General features: G+C 49.3%; 1 pseudogene; it reads right to left on the bottom strand.

The window, feature by feature from the left end:
- Positions 1-9309: 9309 nt before the first annotated feature.
- LOC144105165 (uncharacterized) lies at positions 9310-25644 on the bottom strand (annotated as a pseudogene).
- Positions 25645-26470: the final 826 nt, after the last annotated feature.

Genomic DNA, 26470 nt, shown 5'->3' with positions numbered 1-26470 from the left:
GCGGATCCGACCAGAAGTTTGCGTGACGTTCTTATTCAGCGGCGACAGCGGCGCCCTACATGCTCTGGCCTGCATGCTCTGGCCAGAGCAAGTGTACTCCAATCGCAATTTCAGGTCGCGCGCTCTGCGCCGGATTCAGGTGCTCTGTCACAGAGCGTGCAGACCGCTCCGGGCCTGCGATTGGAATTCACCATATGTCTGTTATAGACTTTAGTCTATAGATGCTCTATAGACAGTATAGACAAAAGGAAAAAGGCGGTTATAGACTTTAGTCTATAGATAATCTATTGAATGTCTGTAGACAAAAATTACGTGTTATAGACTTTAGTCTATAGATAGTCTATGGACCATAGACAAAAGAAAATTGATGCGGTTATAGACTTCAGTCTATAGGTAGTCTATGGACCATCTATAGACAAAAGGAAATTAAGGCGGTTATAGACTTTAGTCTATAGATTCTCTATAGACTGTCTATTGAAAAAAATCAGTCTAAAGGGCGTCTATAGAGTCTATAAAAAGTCTATAGACAGTCTGTAGACCATTTTCATAAGGGGTTGGCGGGCGGCCTCGGCGTGACGAACGAATTGGGCAGCACCCAAAACAGATGAGGTACTACTAGTCGGAAGCAACATGGCGTCCAACATGGTTGTGGCTTCGCGACCATGCACTAAACGAAATGGAGTGAAGCGCCTCGTTTCTTGTAGGGCAGTATTATAGGCAAATGTGACGTAAGGGAGTATGGCGTCCCAGTTGCGGTGGTCGGTGCCCACATACATGGAAATCATGTCGGCGATCGTCTTATTGAGCCGTTCTGTGAGGCCGTTCGTTTGATGGTGGTAAGCGGTTGTTTTGCGGTGACTTGTGCCGCTAAGGCGCATAACCTCCTGCGTAAGAGCCGAGGTGAACGCCGTTCCCCTGTCATTTACAATGATGATGGGTGCACCGTGACGAAGCACAATATTTTGAGCGAAAAAGTTCGCAATTTCGTCAGCGGTACCACGAGGGAGAGCTTTAGGTTCACGGTATCGGCTGAGGTAGTCGGTAGCGACCACAATGTAGCGGTTACCCAGCGAAGACTCCTGAAATGGGCCTAGTAAGTCCATGCCGACTTGGTGTAAGGGGACTTGAGGTGAATCAATAGGCTGCAGTAGTCCGGCTGGCTTAGTCGGCGGCGTCTTGCGACGCTGGCACTCGCGGCAAGTTCTAACGTAACGCTGGATAACTGCAGCAGCCATGGGCCAGTAGTACTTTTGGCGTATCCGCGCCAAAGTGCTGGAAAAACCCAGGTGACCAGAAGATGGGTCATCAAGGCACTCCTGCAGGACTTCGTCGCGCAAGGCCGCAGGTACGACGAGCAGATAGGCAACTTCCCTCGTGTTGTGGTTTTTCGTATACATAGCGCCATCGCGCAAACAGAATGATGACAGTCCGCGTGAGAAGATTCACAGCGCTTCCTTCAAGATACTCAATGAGAGGCCGCAGTTCGTTGTCGTCCCTTTGGTGTTGAGTGAGGACGGACGTGAAGGCACCGACCACTCCCATAAAAACCGTCGTGAACCCGAACCTCCTGTCTAATCAGAAACGCTGTCTGGAGAGCATTATCGAATCTTTCCGCGACTGTTTTGCCTAGACCTCCAAGGTTAGGCAGACTCCGCTCACAACGCACCGCATTATAGTTGATGCAAACTAGCGACCGTTATGCCAGCCGCCTTATCAGATCTCTTCGTCAAAAGAACGTGATGCCATTCGCCGACAAGTTCAAGAAATGCTCCAAGACGACGTGATACAACCGTCGACGAGCCCGTGGACATCGCCTGTTGCTCTAGGGGCGAAGAAAGATGGAACCCTACGGTTCAGTGTTGATTACACACGTCTAAACAAAGTCACCAAAAAGACGTTGATCCTCTGCCACGCATTGGTGATACAGATGAACGATGTGCGCAAAACATTCGACGAACCACATAAACGGGAGATACACAAGGACTGCCGTAACACTAATAACTATATTATTCTTCACACACCAACGCATAGATATACATTTTTTCACACTTGCGAAAGTTAACAAAAAATTCCAGTCATGCGAGATTACTGGCAATGATGCGAGCACGAAAACTTAATTGGGCGGAGTAAAATGATATTGAAGTATCGCTAACACATCCTTCAGCCTTTTTCTTAATATGGAATGCTTCGAGAGCCAGCCGCGCGTGTTCGTTTCTGCTCCTGCCCAGAATCGCCGTCTCTTCGAATCGCGGTGCACAATTGCTGCAGTTAACAATATGTGACACAAGATGTGCACCTTTGTCACTTTTGTTCCTCACATTTAGCGCATGCTCCCTGAGTCGCTCATTTATGCAGCGCCCTGTTTGCCCGATGTACATCTTTCCACACGAGAGTGGGGAAGCATACACGACTCCGGTGGAGCAAGGGACAAAGGCTGTCCTATGCCTGATTTGGCAGCCATGCCTTCCATCACCGCACGTGCGGGGAACACAGCTTAGAAAGCTTGTTCGGCGCAGAAAACGCCAGAGGGATTCCATGCCTGCTGGCAACTCTCTTGAGTTGGTGAGAGACCTTATGCATGTAATGCATCACCACAGCCTGTAAGTTTCATATTCGGCCACCCTCTTTTTTGGCGCTCTGGTTTTATGTTTTCGAATCAGGGCCTCAGCCACAGCTGTCAAAAGCAAAACAGGGTAACCTGCTGCCAAAAGCCGGCGCACCTGATTATCAAAACTTGCTTGCAATTTATGCGCACACGATTTTCTGAGGGCCGATTCTGTACATGAAGAAGCTATGCCCCTTTTCACGATCTTTGAGTGAGCAGACTTAAAAGGCAAGAGTTCCTTCTTTGCTCGTGGTAGGTATTCCCAGCAAGTATAGTGCTCACGGACCTGAAGCTGGATCTCTAAAAACTGCAAAACATTCCTGTGGGGCAGCTGATGGGTAAAAAGAAGGTGTTGTTCGTGTTGCTTAAAATCACATAATACTTCATTAATCGTATCCTGGTAAAAAGAGTAGGCCTTCAACACCACTAAAAAGTCGTCAACGTACCTAAAAACCTTTAAAATCTTCCCTGCTTTGAAAACATGGTCTAAAGAACGGTCAATACAAGCTAAAAATATATCGTAGAGCACAGGAGCAACACACGAACCAATACAAATTCCATTCCGCTCTTGAAATGGCTGGTCATTAAAAACAATAAAAGTGACCTTAAGGTAGCATTCCAAAAGATTTTAAAAATATCCCACGTAAAGTCCAGCAGCATCCTGGAACGCAATTGTATCGTTTTCTTCAATGCATGATTTTACCTACCCAAAAGTTCATGCTGTGGCACTAAATAGAACAAATCTTCTGCATCTACTAAAAAAAACATAACCAATATTTTCATTGTCCTGCAAAAACTGCACATCACCGCATTTTTTGGTTCTGAACGGGTCGTTTACCGCTAACAAGTTCAACTTCTTCTGCAGGAATTGACTTACGCAGTGCTGCCAGCAACCAGACTCGATCGCTTACAATGGTTCTGAAAGGAATGTCTGGCTTATGCGTTTTCGCTGCAAAAAGTACCGGTAAAAATCTCACTGTACTGTTGTCTGTCTGCTTTACCAGCGATGTCAGTTCCACTTATTTCGCAAAATTTTATAAACCTGGTTTTTACTCTGACCTCGCTCTTTTTAACTGGGACAAAGTTTTTTGAGACAGCCTTTAGTGCTTTTTCATTAAACACACCGTTCTCTACCACAACAAACCCTCCTGCCTTGTCAGTCTGCATAAGGCGCAAACTGTTTTCATTCAGAAAGGACAAGAATCTTCGACCGTTGTCTTCCCCTAGTTTGGAATGTCCTTTTGGTACCGTCTTTTCCAAGCGCTCCACTCCTTCAAGTAGGCAACGTTCGCTGTCTTCTTGCTTGGCCTTAGCAGCCACACATCTGTTGATTGCAACCAATTTGTGGGCCAGCCAACGGCATATCTGGCCTGGGCATCTCTTCTAGGAGGGTTAACGTCCAACATTACCGGGTATAAAGATAAATACATGGCCTCAACCGTCAGACTTTTCAGGCTGCTGTTGGAAACAGAATGGGTGCTCCGAAGAGCGCAGCGGGATATACGGGTCTGTCGGGTTGTCTCCTGCAGTGCAGTGTTGTAGGCAAACGTTACGTGCTGAAGAATGGTATCCGAAGTTCGATGCTCGACATCAACATACATAGAAAGCATGTAGGCTAGAGTGCGGTTGAGTCGCTCTACCAATCCAACAGGGGAGTCAGCCGGGCCAGTTGGTTCATGACAGAAAGAATTCAAAGCGCTACAGGCGGGACAAGGTGAAAAAGGAGACACAACACACCAGCGCTACTAACAACTGAAAGAAATTTATTGCTACAAGAGCAATATATACCCTTTGGCACGCTCACTGCGTAAAAACATGAAAAATAGAAGATAAAACAGTATCAAGATTCTGTGCATGATCAGTCATCGAGGAATCTAACCTCTTTTCTTTTTAGCGTTAAGGAGGGCGCGCTACACACTAAACAATTTCTCACCCTTTAGGGTGTAAATCAGCTGTCCCCAGACGAACACCCTTTTCCAATTGTTCGGTGCTAAAAAAGGGTGCAGAGATCAGCACCCTTAATGAAGGGTGTACTTAATGATGCTTTCGAGGCTGTAATGGTTGCACCCTCATTAAAGGGTACTATTTTTCCATAACACCTCTACGAATGCATGTTTGAAGGGTGCTCCACATTGACTCACCCATGAAGCAAAAGCCTTGGATTGATGCGTGCCATCGAAACTTTCATGTTTTGCACCCTTCCTGAAGGGTGCTGATCTTTGTACCCTTTTTAGCACTCAAAGGGGTGTTCTTCTGGGGACAGCTGATTTACACCCTTAAGGGTGAGAATTTGTTTAGTGTGTAACGCAGGTTATCCCTCTGCAATGAATAAGATAAGCTTCATACATTTCGCGCACACGCTGATGCTGCTATTTTCTCAGAACCGTGCTTTTGTCAATGTTAGCCGTGCACTTGCATATTGCCACGTGGTCAGGTAAGTTTCTCCTGGCGCCATCTTTTAAGTCTTTGCTATGCTCCCGTAGCCTATCGTTTAGGCAACGTCCTGTCTGCCCAGTGAAAGATGACCCGCATGATAGTGGTATCTCATACACGACTTCTTTTTTGCAGTCAGCGAACTTCCTTTCATGTTTCTTTTCGCATAGTTTTGACGCTGGGCGATCCTTGTTTGCCAAGTTGCAAAGCTTTTCCAACTTGTTGAGGGCAGAAAAGACGAGCTTCACGTTGGCCCGGCCCATGACTTTTTTCAAAGGATGGCTTATCCCATGCATGTAGGGAATCACCACAGTGCTTGCTTGGTCCACTTGCCTCCGGGTAGCTGTGCAAGCTCGAGTTAAATCTTTCACCAACTTGTCACACACACTGCGTAGAACGGTATCCGGGAACCCCGCAATGCGAAGTCTTTGCAGTTGGCGCTTGAAGCTCTCATCAATACGGTGATTGCATGACCGCCCCAAGACATGTTGCCAGCTATCTCGTTCCGACACGATTGTTCTCAAAGGCCAGCCTTCTAAAAAGAAAAGAGGTTAGATTCCTCAATGACTGATCATGAACAGAATCTTGATACTGTTTTACCTTCTATTTTTCATGTTTTTACGCAGTGAGCGTGCCAAAGGGTATATATTGCTCTTGTAGCAATAAATTTCTTTCAGTTGTTAGTAGCGCTGGTGTGTTGTGTCTCCTTTTTCACCTTGTCCCGTCTGTAGCGCTTTGAATTCTTTGTCTACCAATCCGTTTGTCTGTGGGTGGTAGGCCGTAGCACGTCGATGGCTGGTGTGCGTCAGAGTCATCAGGGACTGGGTTAAGTGGGCAGTGAAAGCAGTTCTACGGCCAGTAACAACAACGGCGGGGGCTCCATGACGCAGGACAATGTTATGTACGAAGAACTGCGCCACTTCAGCAGCAGTGCCTTTGACAAGAGACGTGGTCTCAGCGTACCGTGTCAGGTAGTCGGTGGCAACGACGATCCAACGCTTTCCAGATGAAGACTTCGGAAAAGGGCCAAGGAGGTCCATGCCCACTTGGTGAAAAGGGGTCTTCGGTGGTTCGACGGGGTGAAGAAATCCGGCTGGTTTCAACGGAGGAGACTTACGACGTTGGCAGTCGCGGCATGTTTTTACGTAGGCCTGCACGAGTAACCTGGGCCAATAATAATTTTGCTTAATGCGCGCGAGTGTACGACTTACTCCGAGATGGCCGGCGGAGGGTGCATCATGACAGGCACTCAAAATCTCTGGCCGCAGCTATGATGGTGCGACAAGCAGGAACGCTTCTCTGTTGCTGGAAAAGTTGCACTTGTAGAGAACACCAGATTGTAAAGTGAGGGTGTGGAGCCCGCGACGAAAAACATGCGGGATGCGAGCGTCGACACCTTCGAGGTAATCGATGAGAGAACCCGCTGAAGCTGTGCCATTTTGGGGGTACTAATAGCGCCCAGGAAATGAAAATCATCGGCGGGTTCCTCGGGACCGATTGTGATAGGCGCACGCGACAGACAATCCGCATCATGATGCTTACGGCCCGACTTGTAGACGACTGTTAAGTCGTATTCTTGCAAGCGTAAGCTCCATCTAGCCAAGCGTCCTGATGGGTCTTTGGGGCTCGCCAGCCAGCATAAGGATTGAGTGGTGGTCGCTTACCACACGGAAGGGTCGCCCGTAGAGGTACGGCCGGAACTTGCTGATGGCCCATATCACTACAAGGCGCTCTTTCTCCGTCGTAGAATAATTGGTCTCAGCGCGCGTAAGTGTTCGGCTGGCATAACTGATGACCCGTTCTGCACCGTCTTGCCACTGGACCAGTACCGCACCAAGACCGACATTGCTGGCATCAGTGTGGATGTCCGTGGCAGCGTGTCCATCGAAATGGGCGAGTATTGGAGTACGTTGTAGACGGTTGCGAAGCTCAACAAATGCAGCCTCTTGGTCGCTTCCCCACACGAAGCGCGTGTCGCCTCGAGTCAGTGAGTTAAACGGTTCGGCGATTCGCGAGAAATCTTGAACAAAGCGCCGATAATACGAGCACAGACCCAAAAACCGGCGAACGGCCTTCTTGTCACTTGGGCGTGGAAAACTTGAGAAGGCAGCGGTCTTGTCAGGGTCCGGGCGAACACCTTGTGCGCTGACAATTAACGTGACCAAGAAAGCGAAGTTCTTCAAAGCCAAAATTGCATTTCTCGGCTTTGTTGGTGAGTTGTACGGATTTTAGTGCTTGTAGCACAATGCGCAACCGCTCCAAGTGTTGGTAAAACGTGGTCGAAAATATAACGACATCGTCCAGGTACACCAGCCAGGACTGCCAATTCAAGTCGGAGAGAACGGTGTCCATCATGCGTTGTAACGTGGCCGGTGCTGAGCACAGGCCAAATGGGAGCACCTTGAACTCATAGAGGCCGTCGGGCGTCACGAAAGCTGTCTTCTCCCGGTATCTTTCGTCCACTTCGATCTGCCAGCACCTACTTTTAAGATCTAAGGACGAGAAGTATCGGGCGTCCCGCAATCGGTCGAGCGCGTCGTCTATCCTGGGCAGTGGGTAAACGTCCTTTCTGGTCACGTTATTAATTTTTCGATAGTCAACACAGAAACGCAGAGTGCTGTCCTTTTTTTGACAAGAACCACAGGCGATGCCCACGGGCTGGTGGACGGCTGAATGACATCGTCCGCAAGCATTTCGGCAACTTGATTTTGAATGGCTTCTCGCTCGATCGGCGAAACACGGTAGGGGCGTTGGCAGACGGGTCGCGTAGTCGCATCAGTGATGATACGCTGCTTGGCGAGTGGAGTGCGGCCGACCTTCGAACGCGTAGCGAAACAGTCTGCAAAGTCTGCCAAGAGGTCTGACAGAAGATCCTTCTGAACAGATGGCAAGGCCGGATTTATTTTTGACTGACTGAAGAGCGTGGTGTGAGCCAGCATTCTCTGAAATGGGTTCTCCCACGGTGCACAAACCTGGGACCTCAGCAACGTCGTGAAGGAAGGCAATAGCCGTGCCTCTGACGAAGTTTTGATATTCGTTGGAAAAGTTGGTCAGGAGGACGTTGGTACGGCTGTCACGTAGTTGGACGAGACCTCGGGCAACAACAAGGCCCCGCTCAAGCAGCAGTGGAGTGTGGTCATCCGCCAGGCCCTCGTAGGCATGGAACAGGTCGTTCCGCGCGAGCACCAGGACACTGCACCGCGGCGGCACAGTGACGTAATTCTGGACAATGCGCAGAGTATTGCTGCTAGGATCTCGGGAGTCAAAGCGAGCCACGGCCTGTTTGGTCGAGAACGTGACAGGTGCGTCCGTAAGGTCAATCACAGCACCATTCGCCTGCAGAAAGTCAATCCCCAGAATCAAGTCTCTGGAACACTCAGAGCAAGACAAATTCACCAACTTACGTGAAACCACAAATTCCAACCCTAGCCGTGCACTTGCCGACAGGGAAAATTTAGTGGCCATCAGCGGTGCGCGCATGGGGGTCCCCGTCCACGATGTCAGAACCTTTTTAAGGTCATCAGCAAAGGCACGGCTCATAACGGAATAATCAGCACCGGTATCGAGCAGCGCGGTAACCTCAGTGCCATCAATTGTCACCCGCAAATCGGATGCAGCGTATCGGGTACTGTCGCTGCCTCTCTCTGTCCAGGTATCGTCGGCTCGATGGTTCCGCGATGCAGGATCTTGACACATCTCGACGTCAGCGGCCTTGCCTGCAGAGGTCGCTGGTGTTAGTTTTCCCGACGAGGACTGGGCGAGCGACGGCCAGCGGAACTACTCTGCCGGCCGGGGCTGGACGCACGATAACGGAGAGGCGAAGGCGAACGGGACTCGCGCCTTCCAGAGTAAACACGGTTCTGGCACGCCCAGAGATGCTTCGCAATCTCAGGCGGTCGTTCACCGTTCTGAGGACAAGGTGCGTCAGGACGGAAACCGCGAAGACCCACTTGGCGGTACGGACAGGCTCGGTAGAGATGACCGGGCTCCCCACAGTGGTAGCACAGAGGCCTACGGTCCGGTGTACGCCACAAATCTGACTTCCGAGGACGTGGCTGAGCTGTAGCAGGTGCAGTTGCATAATATGGGGTGGTGCTACTGGCAGCAGACGTCGAGGGAACAGCGGAGCCAGGTGCGGTTGCGTGACATGTGCTAATGCTGCTCATGGCAGGTGTCGGAGTAGCGGGACCGTAGCCAGCCGAGTGACGTACAACGGATGCATATGTGGGTCGGGTATAGAACTGGGGCGGCGCTTCGGGATCAGAAGGCGCCTACGCAACCTGCCGCACTTCGTCCCTGACAAATTCTGTCAGTGCTGTCAGGGGCCCAGGCGCAACCTGGGGCAGACGGAACCGTTGGAGTTCCTCCCGGACAACTGACCGAATCAGTTCGCGCAATGTGTCTGTACTGACGAAAAGGTTTCGTGTACAATGCTTTTGATGTCCCGATTGTACTGGCGGGCCCGTTGTTGGAGCCTCGTCTCCATGGTGGTCGCCTCGGTGAGAAATTCCGCTACAGTGCGGGGTGGGCTGCGTACGAGGCCTGCGAAGAGCTCCTGCTTAACCCCTCGCATCAGATGGCGAAGCTTCTTCTCCTCAGTCATGTTGGGATCGGCACGCTTGAATAGACTGGCCAAGTCCTCGATGTACACGCGCACACTTTCGTTCGTGCGCTGGTTTCGGGAGTGCAGAGCAGCTTCAGCCTTCTCCCAACGGTCGGTGCTAGGGACTGCAGCCAGGAAATTTTGGCAAAACGTCTCCGAGGTGGGAAGGGTAGTCTCGTGGTTTTCGAACCACGTCCGGGCAGATTCTTCCAGAGCAAAATATACGTTGTGGAGCTTGCGCTCGTCGCTCCAGCCGTTGTAGCGGGCGACCCGCTCGAAGGTCTCCAGCCAATCCTCAGCGTCTTCGAAAACGTCACCGTGAAAAGATGGCGGTGTTCGCGGTGGGTGGCAAAGGATCGGCTCCAGGAGCCGGTGGTCAGCGGCCATGGCAGTTGGACTCACCGGGCTAGGCTGTGTCGGCGCTGGGGATCCGGTGTCAGTGGCCACGCCAGTTATACTCGGTGGCCGAGGCTGCGTATGCGTCGTTCTTTTAGGCGGGGGAAGGGGCCCAAATTGAGGTGACTCTCCGCGGATACGGCGGGTGGGTCGCTGGTGAACAGGTGTGAGGTCCGTTGTGATGCTGTGCGGAGTGCGGTAGTCGGGAAGCGTTACCCAGCACTGCCCCACCAAATGTTACGAACAATTCGAAGGACAACCTCCGGAGACGAGACGTAAAACTGTGGCGGTCCCTAAGTTGTTGTTGTTAGCCTATCAAAAGATGGCACATACCCACACTGGGGGATCGGCCAAGAATCGGGTGGCTATTCACCTGAACGCAGTTAACAAAAAGGAAAAGCACGTGGGAGCGCAACACCGGAGAATTTTTCGTCATGAACAGAAAAGGGATGAGTGTTTTGATTTTAAAATTTTAAGAATAATAATAAAGAGAGGGATTAAATATTAATGATTTAGTCAAAATGTAATAATTGATAGAAAAGAAAAGGTTGGAACACTTAGCAAGGCAGTCGGTGAGATTCTATCAGGAAATTTAGAACAGCGGTACAAACAGATCTGTGGCTGAACCCAAATGTGGTGGCGCCAAATGATAGCAAGAGCGGGCTGCTCAAACTAAGGCCAAGATGCTGCAAGGGCTCCTCCAGCAACCGTTTTCTCAGAGGGTTAAATCGGCGACAATACAGCCAAAAATTTTCAATAGATTCAGGCTCACGGCAAAATGCACAAAGGGGAGAGAGCGCCAAACCCGACTTGTGTAAATAGAAATTTAGGGGGGGGGATGCGGCAGCGCAGCCTCGTCTGTGATACTTCAAGCTGCCGAGAGCAACAAATTTTCCTGTTCCAATAATATTTAAGGTGCTCATAACCCGCCGATGTTAAAAGTGATGTGTCTTGCGTGCTTAAAAACGCACGTCGCCGAAATCTAGATGCTGTAATATAGGCTGTAGCCGGGATGATTGGCAACACGGGGCCGCTGAGGGAAGCCTTTGCGAGATTATCAGCAATCTCATTTACTGTCAAACTGCTGTGACAGGGAACCCATACTAAATGAACAAGGCTCAAATGCGGAGGAAGTAGGGATAAGAAAGTTGATAAAATGGGACCGTCAACATGTGCAGCGAGGGACGAACACAAAGATAAAGAATCAGTAATTACTGCAACTGCTGTAATAGAGGGGTCTAGCTTGCGTAGAGCAAGTACAACTGCTAGAAACTCTGCTTGAAAAATAGGGGCGAAATCTGGAAGACGCAGAGAAAAGGACCAGTCTAAATGCGAGCAAAATATTCCCACACCTGCTTTTTCATTGCATTGCGATGCATCAGTGGCTATTGCTATATCTGTAAATAGGGTCCTCAGATGATCTTCTAGAAGACCATTTAGAATACTCGGTGGCAAAAGTTTTGCATTTTTTGGGAATATGTTGTCGAAAACAATGTGGATAGCGGGCCCATTGCGAAGCGCAGGAAGGATATCATAAATGTTTACATCTAAAGGCTGAAGTAATCTTTGCACAAACACTACCTGAGGGGAATTGAAACGAGACCAGGGGACACCAAAAAAGGAGGTCGGCTGAGAACAGAAAATGCTTTGGGAACGGTGGAAATGGGATTCATAGATCCTGAGGTAAGTTTGCGCAGTTAAAAATTGAAGTCGTGATAAGAGAGACGGAATGCGGGCTTCAAGGTACAGCACATTGATAGCCACAAATTTTGGAAGGCCGAGGCACATGCGAAGTGCTTCCCTCTCTAAAAGGACGAGAGGGCGAAGTTTATATGTAGCCGAGCCTGAAAACAACACTGATCCAAATTCTAAAATTGGCCTGACATACATTATGTAGATCATTAATAGCGCATCTCTGCGCATGCCGTACCGGTGATGACATAATCTCCGTAACATGCCCACGGCACGAGCCCCTTTCGCCGCGACATGGTCAATGTGAGGTCGCCAGGTGAGTTTGTTGTCATAAATGACCCCTAGGTATTTTAGGGATTGAACCTGCGGTATTATTTTTAACTGGCAAGTGAGAGAGACCACTACAGGAGTGAATAGAGGGAAAACAAGAGTGGCGCACTTGCCAACATTTAACTTCAGGTGTAATGCGCTCAACCAGTGCTCAAGTGTATTCAAATATGACTGCAACAGACCATACAGAGAATGTATATCCGGCGCAGCAGCAGAAAACGCAATGTCGTCCGCATAGACGTAAGTGCGTACATGGCGGTGGTCGGAGCGCGTGAGCGGGAAACATCTTTCTCCACGGATGCGGGCGCTTTGTCTTCTTCTTCCACAGTGGCACGTATCAATATTGAGAGTGAGGAACGCTAGATTCTAGAGAAGGGAACAACACCACATAGGAACACCACGAGACAGCAGCGCAATTAATATTGCGCTTATTATTATTATTATTATTGTTGTTGTTGTTGTTGTTGTTGTTGTTGTTGTTGTTGTTGTTGTTGTTGTTGTTGTTGTTGTTGTTGTTGTTGTTGTTGTTGTTGTTGTTGTTATCGAATACGTACCAACTAGCCCAACAACAGCATAATCTTACCGATACTCACCTACGGGGCAGAAAAAACGTGGAGGCTAACGAAAAGAGTTCAGCTTAAGTTAAGGACAACGCAGCGAGCCATGGAAAGAAAAATGATTGGTGTAACGTAACGTTAAGAGAGGGGAAGCGGGCAGAGTGGGTGAGGGAACAAACACGGGTTAATGACATCCTAGTCGAAATCAAGAGGAAGAAATGGGCTTGGGCAGGGCATGTAATGCGAAGGCAAGATAACCGCTGGTCCTTAAGGGTAACGGAGTGGATTCCAAGAGGAAGTAAGCGGAACAGGGGGCGGCAGAAGGTTAGGTGGGCGGATGAGGTTAAGAAATTTGCAGGCAAAGGGTGGATGCAGCTGGCAAAGGATAGGGTTAATTGGAGAGACATGGGAGAGGCCTTTGCCCTGCAGTGGGTGTAGTAAGGCTGATGATGATGATGATGATGATGATGATGAGCCCAACTTCTTACCTTAACGCTAGAATCTAGCGCTCCTAAGTCTCATTATGCACGACCGATTAGCCCCTTACAAAGCTTAAGGACAGAGCATTTCAGCATCCTTGTTACAGATATCTACGTGAGAGACACTGCCAGGATCGCTGTTGGCAGGCGGGACTTGGGATGTGTCAGGAGGCGACATGGAGTCACTCTTACCAGCAGCACAATTTGGGAGCAATGCAGGCGTCGCCGCCGAAACAGATGATTGAGAAGGCAGAGATTGGCCTGCAACAACTTGAGAAAAAGCTGCACAGCATTCGCTCGACAGCCATAGAAAGAGCCTGTTCTACTGAGGACACTATCGAAGTAGTCAAACTTGACTCTATATCTGCAGCAGAGCTTCACGCACGGCTGGCATATGTATTATTCTTCCAATCCAGAAGTTCATACGCAACTGCTCTCGAGCATCGCTTCGCTTAAATTATTTCTATCAGGCTTTGCTCGTCAGCTCGCTTCGAACAATTGGCATCATCAGCTGAGTGGTTACACTTGCAGAGGCAACACTGGAGCTGAGGAGGAGCAGCTGTCATCCGAATGCCCTTCTCCACAAACACAGCAGCGGGTCGCCGATTTAGACGCTTTACCACTGTGACCGAACAGCCAACAGTTGTTGCATTGAAGTGGACGGGGTTGCAGAGGATCCACACGATACACTATTGGCCAGACCTTGAGGTCAGAAGGACAGGGGGAGCCAAAAAAGTAGTAACTGATTTTGTCGCTACACGCACACCATTTAGTTCTCTACTGCACCGGTAGACAGAAAGAATCCCCAGACCTGCATCCTGAAACTCCTCCTTATTTCCTGTGGGGAAGATGCTGGGTCCACTCCACGAACAGTACCTTTGGAGCATGCGAGCTGTTCAGGGATGAATGCTTTCACCGCTAATGACTGAAGAATTTTGAACTGGAGCAGGTCTGTGACGCAAGCAATGTCAGAGGACTTGAAAACAATGCCTCCACGGCCGAACGGTCGCACCTCAGAGATCTGGAGGTAGTGGGTAGTTCACCAGGAGACCTTAGCTCCTGGTGAAGAACCTTAGAGGTTTTCATCTTGATTATTCCTTCACCGATCGGCACGAGAGCCACTGGGATGACGTCAATTCCATTTTTCCTAAAAAGGTCCAGCGGCAAGCTTTGGATGGGCAAGCTGGCAAACCAGGCTGCCGACACTCCTCCCGGTAAGGTCAGCGGCATACCTGAGCCAAACGCGCCCTCAAGTGCACATTAACTGCGCCTACAGACTGAACCTTAGACCTGGCCAAATCCCTCACGCAGAACGGCCTCACCAGAGATGAGCATGCAGGCACCACCAGGAAACCACAGCACCGCAGCAACCAGCCGTTCAGAACACTCTTCCAAACCGCCGTAAGGAAGGAAGGAAGGAAGGCCTCAGACGTTGCTGGCACATACCCACTACGGAGGAGTGGCCAAGACACAGGCGATTAATTACTGGATATATGAAAGTTTTGACGGGAAAAGCAGTGGCAATAGTATGTAGTCTGATAGATTGGAAGAGGGAAGGAAAGGGGTCCAGTTAAGTTGGAGATCGAAGACGGGAAAATTGCTTAATGTGCATAGTAGTACACAATGCCTGTAATGTTGCAATGTCGTACTGACTGAGAGCGGGAAAAAGAAATTAGAATGGGAGTCGCTGCGTTTCTTGAAGAAAATTTTGCACAGCAGAGCGCACACTCCTGTCGCTTCGTCCAAGCAAAGAAGCGCCAATGGAAAGAACAACCGCGGAAGACACAGGCAAGCCCAGTTGATGAAATGGAATTTGCAAAAGACGCTTCCTCAAATGAGAAAAGCGGCGGCAGAACAGCAGGAAGTGATCTATTGTCTCAGGTTCGGCACAAAAAGGGCACAGTTGGGAAGCTGCCAGGCCAGATCTTAAAGGTAGAAATTTAGAAGGGGAACCCGGCAACGCAAGCGAGTGAAAGAGACCACTAGTCTGCGTGAGCGCCAGTCTTTGCTAGTCCAAGGATGCAGAAGATGCTGGTATTCGGGAGATGATGTAAGAGCCGAGGCAGCAAATTCCTGAAATAATGTGTAGCTGCGAAACCTCACCGCAGCTGTATATGCACACGATGGTAGGACAGCAACAATTGGGCCGCTGAGAGAGGCTCTTGCTAAGGAATCTGCAACCTCATTTAAGTGAAAGCCCATGTGATCTGGTACCCAAAGCAACCTTACCGAATTTAGATGGAGCGGAATCAGGAACTTAAAGAGGCGTAATGACCGAGAGTCAGTGGGTGAGGATAAGGAAGAGCAAATGGACAGAGTCTGTCATAACCATGACCTGGGAAACGGTAGATTCTAATTTTCGTAAGGCTAAGATTACTGCTAATAATTCAGCCAGAAAAATTGGAGTGAAGTCAGGAAGACGGAGAGAAAAAGACCAATCCAGTGAAGGCGAAAAAATTCCCACACCTGCCTTTTCGCGATCCTGCGAGGCATCGGTAACAATAAGAACATGAGAGGGAAAGGACCTTAGGTGGTCCTGCAATAGACCCTGAAGAAGCGGGAAGGGCTGCAGCTTTGCATTCGATGAGAAAATGTCATCGAATTCAATCTGGACAGATGAGGAGTTGTTATATATTTGGCGGAAATCTGTGAAATGAATATTTATGCGATCAAGGAGGGACTGCACGTAACATATCTGCGGGGTATGAAATCGAGACCAGGCAGCACTAAAAAAGGCGGAAGGTTGACTGAGAAATATTATACTGGAAGCGTGAAGAGGTGAGTCGCACAATTTTAAAAATGTTTGAACTGTTAAAAGGCGAAACCTAGCTGATAATGAAGGCATTCGCGCCTCACGGTGCAGAACAGCATTGGCGACATATTTTGGAAGCCCCAGACAAAGGCGCAACGCCTCACGCTCCAAAAGCACAAGAGGGCAAAGTTTATAGGCAGGAGCTGCTGAGAATAAAACACACCCGAACTCCAAAATTGGGTGGACGTACATTTTATCAATCATCAGAAGCGTATGCCTTCTCATGCCTGACCTAGCACTACAAAGCCTGCGCAGGATGCCAATGGCCCGAACTCCTTTTGCAGAAACTTGCTCAATGTGTGGCCGCCAGGAGAGAGCAGAATCGTATATTACACCGAGATACTTCACCGTCTGAACTTGAGGTATTATGTTATTTCTATAGACCAGGTAGATATTTACAGGAACAGAAACTGGAAATACTAACAATGCGCATTTCTTCACATTAAGGGACAGATGAATTCTTCGTAGCCAGTTGTCAAGAACATTGAGGTAATTTTGCAGGGTTCGATAAAGAGTGTGAATGTCACCTGCTGATGCAAAAAATGCAATATCGTCGGCGTACACATAAGTTTTCACATTTTGAATGCATGGAATTGAGCTTAGAAAAATGTTAAAAAGAACAGGGGAGAGAACTGATCCTTGCGGAACACCTCTTGTCTGTGGAAATCTCCTTGAGGAAACACCATTTTGGCAGCAGTAAAATTCTCTATTTTCCAAAAAAAAACAGAAATCCAGGCTACAAAAAAGCTTGGGAAGTTGAGTTCCTGTAATCTTAGTAATAGAGTCGAGTGCTCCACGCTGTCGTATGCTTTACTGACATCCAAGGTGACAAGCGCAGCAAACTTTTTTTCTATTGCGAGCTAATTTAATACGACTCTCAAGGTCAGTATGAGCACACCAAATTGAACAACCCGGCCTGAAACCAATTTGACATGGATTCAATACAGCATTTTCTGAAATGAATGACATGACACGGCTGAGGAGGACCCTTTCCACCAATTTCACTAGGTTCGATGTTAACGAAATAGGGCGTATATTGTCTAAAGTTAAGCCCTCCCCTTGCTTTTTAAGCAATGGAACTATTTCAGCAAGACGCCACTCATGCGGTATCCAAGGACCTTTCATAGAATGGTTAATTAGAGCCAACAGGTCTGCAGGAGATTCATTGAACAAAATTTTGACCATAGATGTGACCTTATCGGGGCCAGGAGCCGCTGGGGATAAGCGCAGAACAATTTGCGACAGCTCAGGCATAGAGACCTCAGTGAAATCACTTGAGGTGCATGTGAATATAGTAGGAGAAGGTAAAGCAGATGTAAAGCGAAGCTCTGGGCCAACGCAATATCCTCTAAGGCCTTTGCGATGTCAGCAGGGGACTGAACGAGGGATTCAATGTTGGCAGCCGGAGGAATCACCTTGTGGCGCCTCATGAAATTAAACAAAGCTCGTTTACTTCCTGATTGGCAAAGGAAATCATAATGATTTGTATTATACACTTCCTTTGCACGGGCGACAGTGCGCTTAAATGTTGCTGCAACATACTTATAATCCAGCCAAATTTTTGGGCATTGATTGATGAGAAGTTTCTTCCAAGCTGCTTTCCGTCGTCTATATGCACGCGTGCACTCAGCATTCCACCAATTGTTCGCGATTGCACCCTTTGTTCTCTTAACCAAAAATTCAGACTTTTGCCTTGCATGGTCCAGTACTGAACATAGATGTGCAGCCTTGCTTTCGGCACTTCTCTGAGCGCGAGTGTCTGAAGTGATTTGGAGGGCTGATTTTAGCGTGTATTTAAAGCAATTGTAATTTATTAACGTGCGCTGATGTCGCTCAGGAAGAGTTAATTTACACGCAAACTTGAAACTAGTCGGTAGATGATCACTGTTTGTTGCACAGTCAACAGGCGCCCAAGACATAACAGAGACTCCTGGGGAGGAAAAAGTTAAATCCAAGGCATAGCGGCATTGACTGCGAACAAACGTAGGCAATCCGGAATTGTTGCAGATCATGTTGTTGTCAGAAGCCCAAACAAATAGTCTAGAAACAAAGCTGTCTGTTTTAAACCCCCAAGTCACATGGTGCGAATTGAAGTCGCCAAGTAATCGAACCTGAGATCGGCTACTATAGACATGAGTGAGTCAAGGGGCCGAGTGTCACGCGCACCAGACGGGAAATATGCATTAGCTATCGTAAAGGGCTGTTGACCTGGGACACTGAGGTCAACCGCAAGGATTTCACATTCATTGTCCGCATATTGAAAAGAAATGCATGCCCTGTGGCAAAACTTTGTAGATATGAGCACTAACAACCCTCCCCCTCGTGATGACCGGTCAAGCCGGAACGGATGGTAATCCTTATTTATTCCTACTTATTTTATTCCTTATTTTATTCCTTATTCCTACTTATTTTATTCCTTATTTTATTCCTACTTCTTCCTTTTCTTGTTGTTGTTGTCCACATACTATGGCACATGCCGACATAGGAGGATTGGCCAAGAATCGGTGGCATAGAGAGTTTTTGAGGTAAATAATTCCTGGACGAAATTAAAATGAAAGGTAAGGACGGAAGTAAACAAAACGGAACGAAATGAAACGAGAAATGCAGAACGCACGCAGGAGATCGAGACTGATGTTTATAGCCGAGTAGTTAAATGATAATGACAACTGTAAGAATAAAAATAATATTGAAATTTTTTTAAAAAGTTAAGAAAATAAAATTAATTAAAGATTTAAATTAATTTTCTTCCCGTATCTTTGCTTCTTTTTATTTGCTTCTTCTTTTTCTTTAAGGACTTGTTTTATTCTTTTACTCCCACCTTTATCCCTTCGCTTAGGGCGCGGTTCAGCTGTCCAACGATATATGAGTCTGATGGCGCGTTCACACTTGGACATTCGGCGGCGAGAGGAAGCGGAATCCGCGGCTGCGGCAGAGATTCCGCCGGAATCTCTGCCGATCTCGACCGATCGGCCTTTCCACCGGAACTCGACCGAATCTCGACCGATCGGCCTTTCCAGCCTTTCCAGCGGAAAGGCCGATCGGTCCAGGACCGAATTCTGCCGCCGGAAAAAAATCAGCCGAATCTCGTCAGCCAATAGGAAGGTGAGTACCCGCGGCGACAAATGGCGGCGCCCTTCGATGCAGGTCGCCTCGCTTCGGACTGAATTCGTCGCTGTTACTGCCTTTTTTAGCGCGTTTACTGGTCATAAAAGAGCTAGCGCTCTTTCGATTTGTCTTATCTCGCCCATAAGAAAACGTTTGAGCGATAAATTTGCTTTAATTTTTATTTCGGGTGACGATTCTTCGGCTTTTAGGCTTAAGAAGGGCGTCGGTTTATTGACAACAATCGTTCCTCTCCTTAACACCAGATGGCGCCACAAGGCGTTTAAAGTGTGAGAATGTTATAAATGGCGTAACATCCGACAAAATAGCTGCATTTAGCGTACGCAAGCGTGCATACGGTTTTGGTACGTAGACAGCATCGGTGAACCTCTTGCCACATCTGTGTACGCCGTGAGCAGACGACACACAGACGATGAGCGGCGACGCGGTGGCCGGGAAGTGTGAACGAGACAGCAATTCGGCGGCCGCGGATTCCGCTCCCTCTCGCCGCCGAATGTCCAAGTGTGAACGCGCCATTATACTGCGCCATTTCCTTTCCCCCAAAACCAATTATTATTATTTTCCTCGTGAATAGACACAATTCTGGCCGCGAGCTAATCTTGGAGTACGCTAACTACAACAGTGATTCACGGAACATTCCGGTTAAGAAATGGGCTAGGGGTTCGGGATAACTCTAATAAAGCATCCGGGGAACCATCAGTACCAGTAGAATACTTCGGTTTAAGTATAAAAAGCATCTACAATGCCTTCGTAAGGCACCAAAACAGCATGCTCGCATGAGGCATTACTGAAAAATATTCGCATTATTAGCATTATCATCATCGTTTCTGGAAAAACAGAGAATGGGAGTACGAGCTGAAGTGTGCTGCCATTTCTAATGGACATGTGGTGGCGTCATTCAATACAGCCTGCTGAATAGGCTGACTGGAATCGCGGGCATGAGTGCAAAATTTACTTGGATTTTCGCGCGTAAACTGTGGGCAGGGTTTCAATAAAAAAACGCTGCCTCGCCGACCGTATACTGTGGAGTTCGCTGACCTTTCCGCGAACTCGTTGATCTTGTGTTCGCAAGGAAAGCCGCTTCAGCGGGGTCGGAAGTCCCCAACAAAGGGGCCCGTCCCGCCCCTGCCTCCCCTTTGTGCAGTGGACGTCCTCGTTTACGCCGCGCCGTCACGGGGATGACCCGCCGGGAAAAACGCGAACCAAGTACAGCTAACGGCGTGTGGTTGTTAAGGGGTTGACGAGGTTTCGAGGGCGCACGAGATATTAGCCGAGTGACCGGAAGCCCACTATTCCTGTAACGACTGTCTACTTCCCTTAACGACTGTGTTCTCTTTGTTGCTGTCAACAACCTGCGTCATCGCCTCGTCGGCACATGTTTCTAGCGTCTGTGGTGCAGTGGGTGGCGTGGGAACGGAAGTCGCATTTGTGTTGTTTGTGTAGTTATTTGAAACCTCCTTCCCAAATGTTTTAATCAGACCTTTTTCCCCAATCTCTGATCAGTGGGCGGACCTTATTTTCCTTTCCCTGACCACTGATTGGCGAGATCGGTCGTTGGTTATCTTATTGGTTGCTGTCCCGCTAAGGGCGGAGACAGAGGGTTTAAAACCAAGCGCTCTGGGTTGAGCGGGGGCTGAATTCGTCTGATTCACGATTTAGTCATGTAAATAGTTTTCTCCTTGCTTTGTTTCTTCTCGTTTTTTTTACCTATGTTGTAAATAAATAGTTAACCTTCTCCTTTCCTTGAGTAATGTGAATATTTGCGAGTAGAACCACCGGGTCATCAAGAAACCACGATTTCATCATCAAGTAGTTTCCTCACATCGCCACAGGAAGTTGAAACTCAACTGGCACAGTCGACACGATCGCAACTGGCGCAGTCGAGACAGGATCTCAACTGGCGCAGTCGACACAGGATCGCAACTTCTTTCTACTCAAGGCATTGGACGGAAGGTGAGAAGAACAAGTCGGTGGACAAGCTGTTTGTCCTAAAGGAGAAAACGTGAAGCTGCGTCGCAAGACTGACGTCGAAAGCTTCGGGATCACGGGTCGAGTTCGAGAGGACGTCGGAGGCTCAAGTCAGCTAGGAGCTGAAGGAGCCGGGCAACAAAAAGCCATCGAGGGTTCGAGTCAGCGAGCTGCTGAAAAGAACCAGGCGTCCACATCGAACGGGTTCGAGTCAGCGAGCTGCTGAAAAGTAACCAGGCGACCAAGTCAAGCCAGTCAAACAGGCAGAAGTCAGCGAGCTGCTGAGAGATCCAGAGCTCAAGTCGTCCGCATCGAGGAGCCTGTCGTCATCACGGAGGACGACGAGATCACCGGGGCAGAGAGCAACCAGTAAGGTAGGAGACCTTTCTGCTTTCTCCGAATTCACCATGTCGGTGTAGTGTTTAGTGCTAGAAACGATAGCACGGAAAACGGAGATGGCTGCCGTACGGTATGATCAGGAGGGCAGGATGCGATGCATTGAGCAGGAGGAGGCTGAACAGCTAAGTGAAATTGAAAATTTGAAACTGCAAATTGAGCTGGAAACGAGAAAATTGGCACAAATGCAGATGAAATTAAGGCAGGGGGCGAAAGTCGATAGCGAGGTGTTATTCGCAGCAGTTCAATGTTTTAACTGCATGAAATTTGGGCATTCGATGATTGAGTGTCCGGAAAAACAGGAACAAGATATTCCCGCGGTGAGAAGAGAGGTGTGCGAGCTAGTATCTCATGTGGAGATACCGGCGCCTGATAAACCAAGCTCCCAGTCGGAGATGGCTGTTGATAAGGTCAGTCAACCAGATAGGGTTGACGACCTGGCATGCCGCAACTTGGAATCCGAAGGTCAAAATTCTGAATCCTGTGTGGATTCAGGGAACGAAATAACAAAACGGGAATGTGTGGTTCTCCAAAGAGCACAAGCTGATCTAACGCTGTGTGCCGTGCCAGAACAGATCGCTGAAGGCAGAGAGGCGTTAGAAACTTCTGTGAAGCACGCGCTGTCAGAGCGAGCATATATAGAGCTGACCCAGGAGGCGCAGGAGTGGACTTCTCGTGAACAAGAGTTGAACATTGTGCAAGAGCAGGTCGGAGCTAACTCTGAAGCAGCGGGAACGCGCGAGGAAGAGGTAAATCAGGATCTGATAGCGGGCACACTCCTTGCAGGTGATCGTAAGCTGTCTACCAAATATGAATTGATTAGCCAGCTGGAGCTTACACTGTGCGCAGTGACAGCAGATGTAGCTGTAGGTGCAGGGAAGTTGATAACCCTTAAGACGCCCGCGCTGCAAGAGCAGGCAGAAAGGGTGCAGCTGCAGGAAGGAAATAAAAAAGCTGATGTCGAAGAGCATTTCAAAATTTCGCACGAATCTGTTAGTGACAAACCGGAGGCTTCAGTAGAGCTTCAGGCTGATAAGGAAGCTCCAAATGTTTATGCAGCAGATTGGGCGTTAACAGCGACAGCTGCAGAGAGTTTCAAAGCAGGTAGGGAGCTCCGAGATTCGGATACTGCATTCATACCTGCAAGTCTAATCATGAAGCATAATACCTCATTACCAGAAGAGCGGGAGCAAGCTGGTCAAGGTAAATGGGAGAAAAGAATGCTTAAGGGCATGGTTTTCTTTGAAGAGAATGCCGGCTGCCAGCCGTACAGGGAGCTAGCGCTACCTGAAGAGCGATGTAAAACTGCATGTGAAGTAGCCGGTGACAGGCCTATCCCAACTGCGAAATTCAAAGAGGCAGAGAACGTAGACATGATGGCAGCAGCAATCTTGGTAGAATGCAGGGAGCTGGTGAGCGTTGTTGCTTTTGATGAAAACGACGATGTAGACCCGATAACGGCGGTAGCCTTCACAACCGGAGCCGTGCCGGATAAATTGGAATTTTGGTCCAATCTTATGGACAAAGCTAAGAGGAAACATCTTCTTTTTCGAGATGTAGGTGGCTAGAAATCATTCTGCCAATTTGGTGCACCGATCCGACATGGTGGTTCTGGAACGTGCAGATTGGTGTCCTAACCTTGTGGGTGCGGATTGAATTAACCGCAATGTGCGCGCGTGTGTGCGTGTTTGTGGCCTGATTGAACAGCTGAGCATACATGTGCGCGCGTGTGTGAATTTTGTTCCGGGAAACTGTGGCTGGACTTTTATGTCACACTGACAGCAAGTGTCCGCGTGACATTCTTGGTTGGGAGGTGTGAAGTTCGCTGACCTTTCCGCGAACTCGTTGATCTTGTGTTCGCAAGGAAAGCCGCTTCAGCGGGGTCGGAAGTCCCCAACAAAGGGGCCCGTCCCGCCCCTGCCTCCCCTTTGTGCAGTGGACGTCCTCGTTTACGCCGCGCCGTCACGGGGATGACCCGCCGGGAAAAACGCGAACCAAGTACAGCTAACGACGTGTGGTTGTTAAGGGGTTGACGAGGTTTCGGGGGCGCACGAGATATTAGCCGAGTGACCGGAAGCCCACTATTCCTGTAACGACTGTCTACTTCCCTTAACGACTGTGTTCTCTTTGTTGCTGTCAACAACCTGCGTCATCGCCTCGTCGGCACATATTTCTAGCGTCGGTGGTGCAGTGGGTGGCGTGGGAACGGAAGTCGCATTTGTGTTGTTTGTGTAGTTATTTGAAACCTCCTTCCCAAATGTTTTAATCAGACCTTTTTCCCCAATCTCTGATCAGTGGGCGGACCTTATTTTCCTTTCCCTGACCACTGATTGGCGAGATGGGTCGTTGGTTATCTTATTGGTTGCTGTCCCCGCTAAGGGCGGAGACAGAGGGTTTAAAACCAAGCGCTCTGGGTTGAGCGGGGGCTGAATTCGTCTGATCCACGATTTAGTCATGTAAATAGTTTTCTCCTTGCTTTGTTTCTTCTCGTTTTTTTACCTATGTTGTAAATAAATAGTTAACCTTCTCCTTTCCTTGAGTAATGTGAATATTTGCGAGTAGAACCACCGGGTCATCAAGAAACTCCGATTTCATCATCAAGTAGTTTCCTCACATCGCCACAGGAAGTTGAAACTCAACTGGCACAGTCGACACGATCGCAACTGGCGCAGTCGAGACAGGATCGCAACTGGCGCAGTCGACACAGGAAACTCAACTTATACTATAGGACAATTCCCCCGTCAGTGTATTTAAGGAACTAGATTTTAAGGACTTCGTTCTTTTTAGGCATTTAATACTCCTCTTCGAGTGAATATTGTGTCGACCATTCCACGGATTTATCTACCTCAAGCGGATCTTTTTATCAGGAATAAAGTTATCGATGCAATACTGGTACTGCTCCTTCTGTTTTTCCCACCCTTGTGGTGCATTCTCGAACGAGAACTTTTCAAATCCTAGTTCTAAGTAATCCAGCACCCACTCGCGTCTTCCTTTTTTAATAATTAAGTCATGTTTTTTGTTTGATCGTATTAGTTTGGTGGCCTTTCGGAAGAGTGAATCATAACAACGGCTATATCTTGCGGTCAGATATACTTCGCATACTACCATTTCACTATCAGAAATAGTATGATTAAAAAATACCAGGCTGTAAGGCTGGCCTTCGGCTTTGGGATCTTCAGAGGCTGGCGCTCAACGAAGAAGACGATGAGAAGCGCCGAACGCTCCGAAGCTCGAGCGCCGAACGCTCGGTCCCTCATGCGTGCTCTGGACTGAACGTTGCCGCTGGTCTGTGTCTGGACTGTACCGCTGGTTGTTCGCGACACTGTGCTTTGCAAGACGTTCCTTATTACAAGTGGTGGAGGTGCCAACGATCCCCTCGCCCTGGAGCTTCGCACCTGCGCATTGCCTATCGCCTCTGCAATGCCTGAGACCGTCACCCAAACCACTTCACCGCTTCCGTCGGCTGTCTTCTGTTCCGGCGCCGCGCGGCAGAATGACCCTGCCATCTTCAGAGGCACAGATGACACGAATGTGGAGGATTGGTTGGCCTCCTATGAACGCGTAAGCGCATACATTAAGTGGGACGATGCCGTCAACCTCACCAACGTTATCTTTTATTTGAGCGACGTAGCCAATCTCTGGTTTAGAAACCTCGAGGCTGACATCTCAAGCTGGGCAATTCTCAAAAGCAGCCTGACAGAAGTCTTTGGCCGTCCGGCAGTGCGTAAGCTTCGCGCCGAGCAACGCTTGCAAAGTCGGGCCCAGCAAACCGGTGAAAACTTCGCCAGTTATATAGAAGATGCCATCGACCTCTGAAAGCGTGTCAACGCTTCTATGAGCGAGGCCGACAAGATCAGACCTTATGAAAGGCATTTTGGATGATGCCTTCCAGGTGTTCGTCGCCAAAGATCCCCCGACTGTCTCCGGTGTCATCGGCTACTGCCAGAGCTTCGATTAGCTGCGCAAAGAGCGCCTTTCTACACGGCGTGCACCCTTTCAGGAGGCCGCACTTTGCGGCTTGGCTCTCCCAGGGGACGGTGCTCTGGACCAACAGTCGCTCCTCCAGAGAATCCAGCAGTTTGTACGTGAGGAAGTCGCACGCCAGCTATCTTTGTCTACCTGCCCGCCTAGCCTGCGCCGTCGCTCACTCCCAACCTACAGCGTGTTATCGAGGAGCAGGTCGCTGAAGTCCTGCCACCTCCTCCTCAGCCACTTCTGATCGCGGCCCCTCTGACTTACCCCGATGCCATGGTGCGGTCGCGGCCCTCACCTCCTGCCCCTGTCTACAGGCCACCTACCCGGCAGTTAGAACCACAGCGACCTGCAACCCCACCTTACCGTCCGGTTGCCCGCCCCCGATCACAGCCGCAGCCACTCAACCCCTGGTGCACACATGACAGCCGCCCTATTTGCTACGTCTGTGGCGTCGCTGGGCATGTGGCTAATAGTGTCGCAGTCGTGACCACCGTCCCTGCGATTATAGGCGTGAGCCGACGTACGACCTTCCGCCGTCGTCCTCGCCTGCATCACACAAGCCGCCTCCGGTTTCTTCTTCTCCCGGTTAACATCCCCGCTCCCACCGCTCGCCGTCTCCTGCCCGCCGTTCCCGTTCTCCGATGCTCCGCCGCCAACCCGCCGTCCACGCGGAAAACTAACAGCCGCAGTTCCGGAGGCAAGAACTGCGTCGCCAGCGAATCACTGAAGACCTGTTTCTGTGCCTGCCGATATTATTACCGTGTTCGTTGAGGGAGTCGCCGTCGAAGCACTTGTTGACACTGGCGCAGCCGTTTCGGTTGTAAGTCACACGCTCTGTCGCAGACTCATAAAAGTGACGACGCCCCTTCCTCCCGTTTTTCTCCGCACCGCCAGCGCTCAGGACATTCGACCGTAAGCCGCCTGCACCGCCCGCCTGCTCATCGGGAACGTTCCCTACACAGTCGAGTTCATCGTCCTCGCCCGCTCCTCTCACGGTGTTATCCTTAATTGGGACTTCCTCTCCTCACATCACGCCGTTATTGACAGCGCCCCTGCTCAGCTTGTCTTATCACCCTACAGTGACGCCCCCTTGGACGTAAC

Source organism: Amblyomma americanum, chromosome 9 (assembly GCF_052857255.1).
Source record: "Amblyomma americanum isolate KBUSLIRL-KWMA chromosome 9, ASM5285725v1, whole genome shotgun sequence".
In the NCBI taxonomy this organism is placed as follows: domain Eukaryota; kingdom Metazoa; phylum Arthropoda; class Arachnida; order Ixodida; family Ixodidae; genus Amblyomma; species Amblyomma americanum.
The sequence above is the reverse complement of the archived record's forward strand: the minus strand, read 5'-3'. Positions and strand labels throughout refer to the sequence as shown.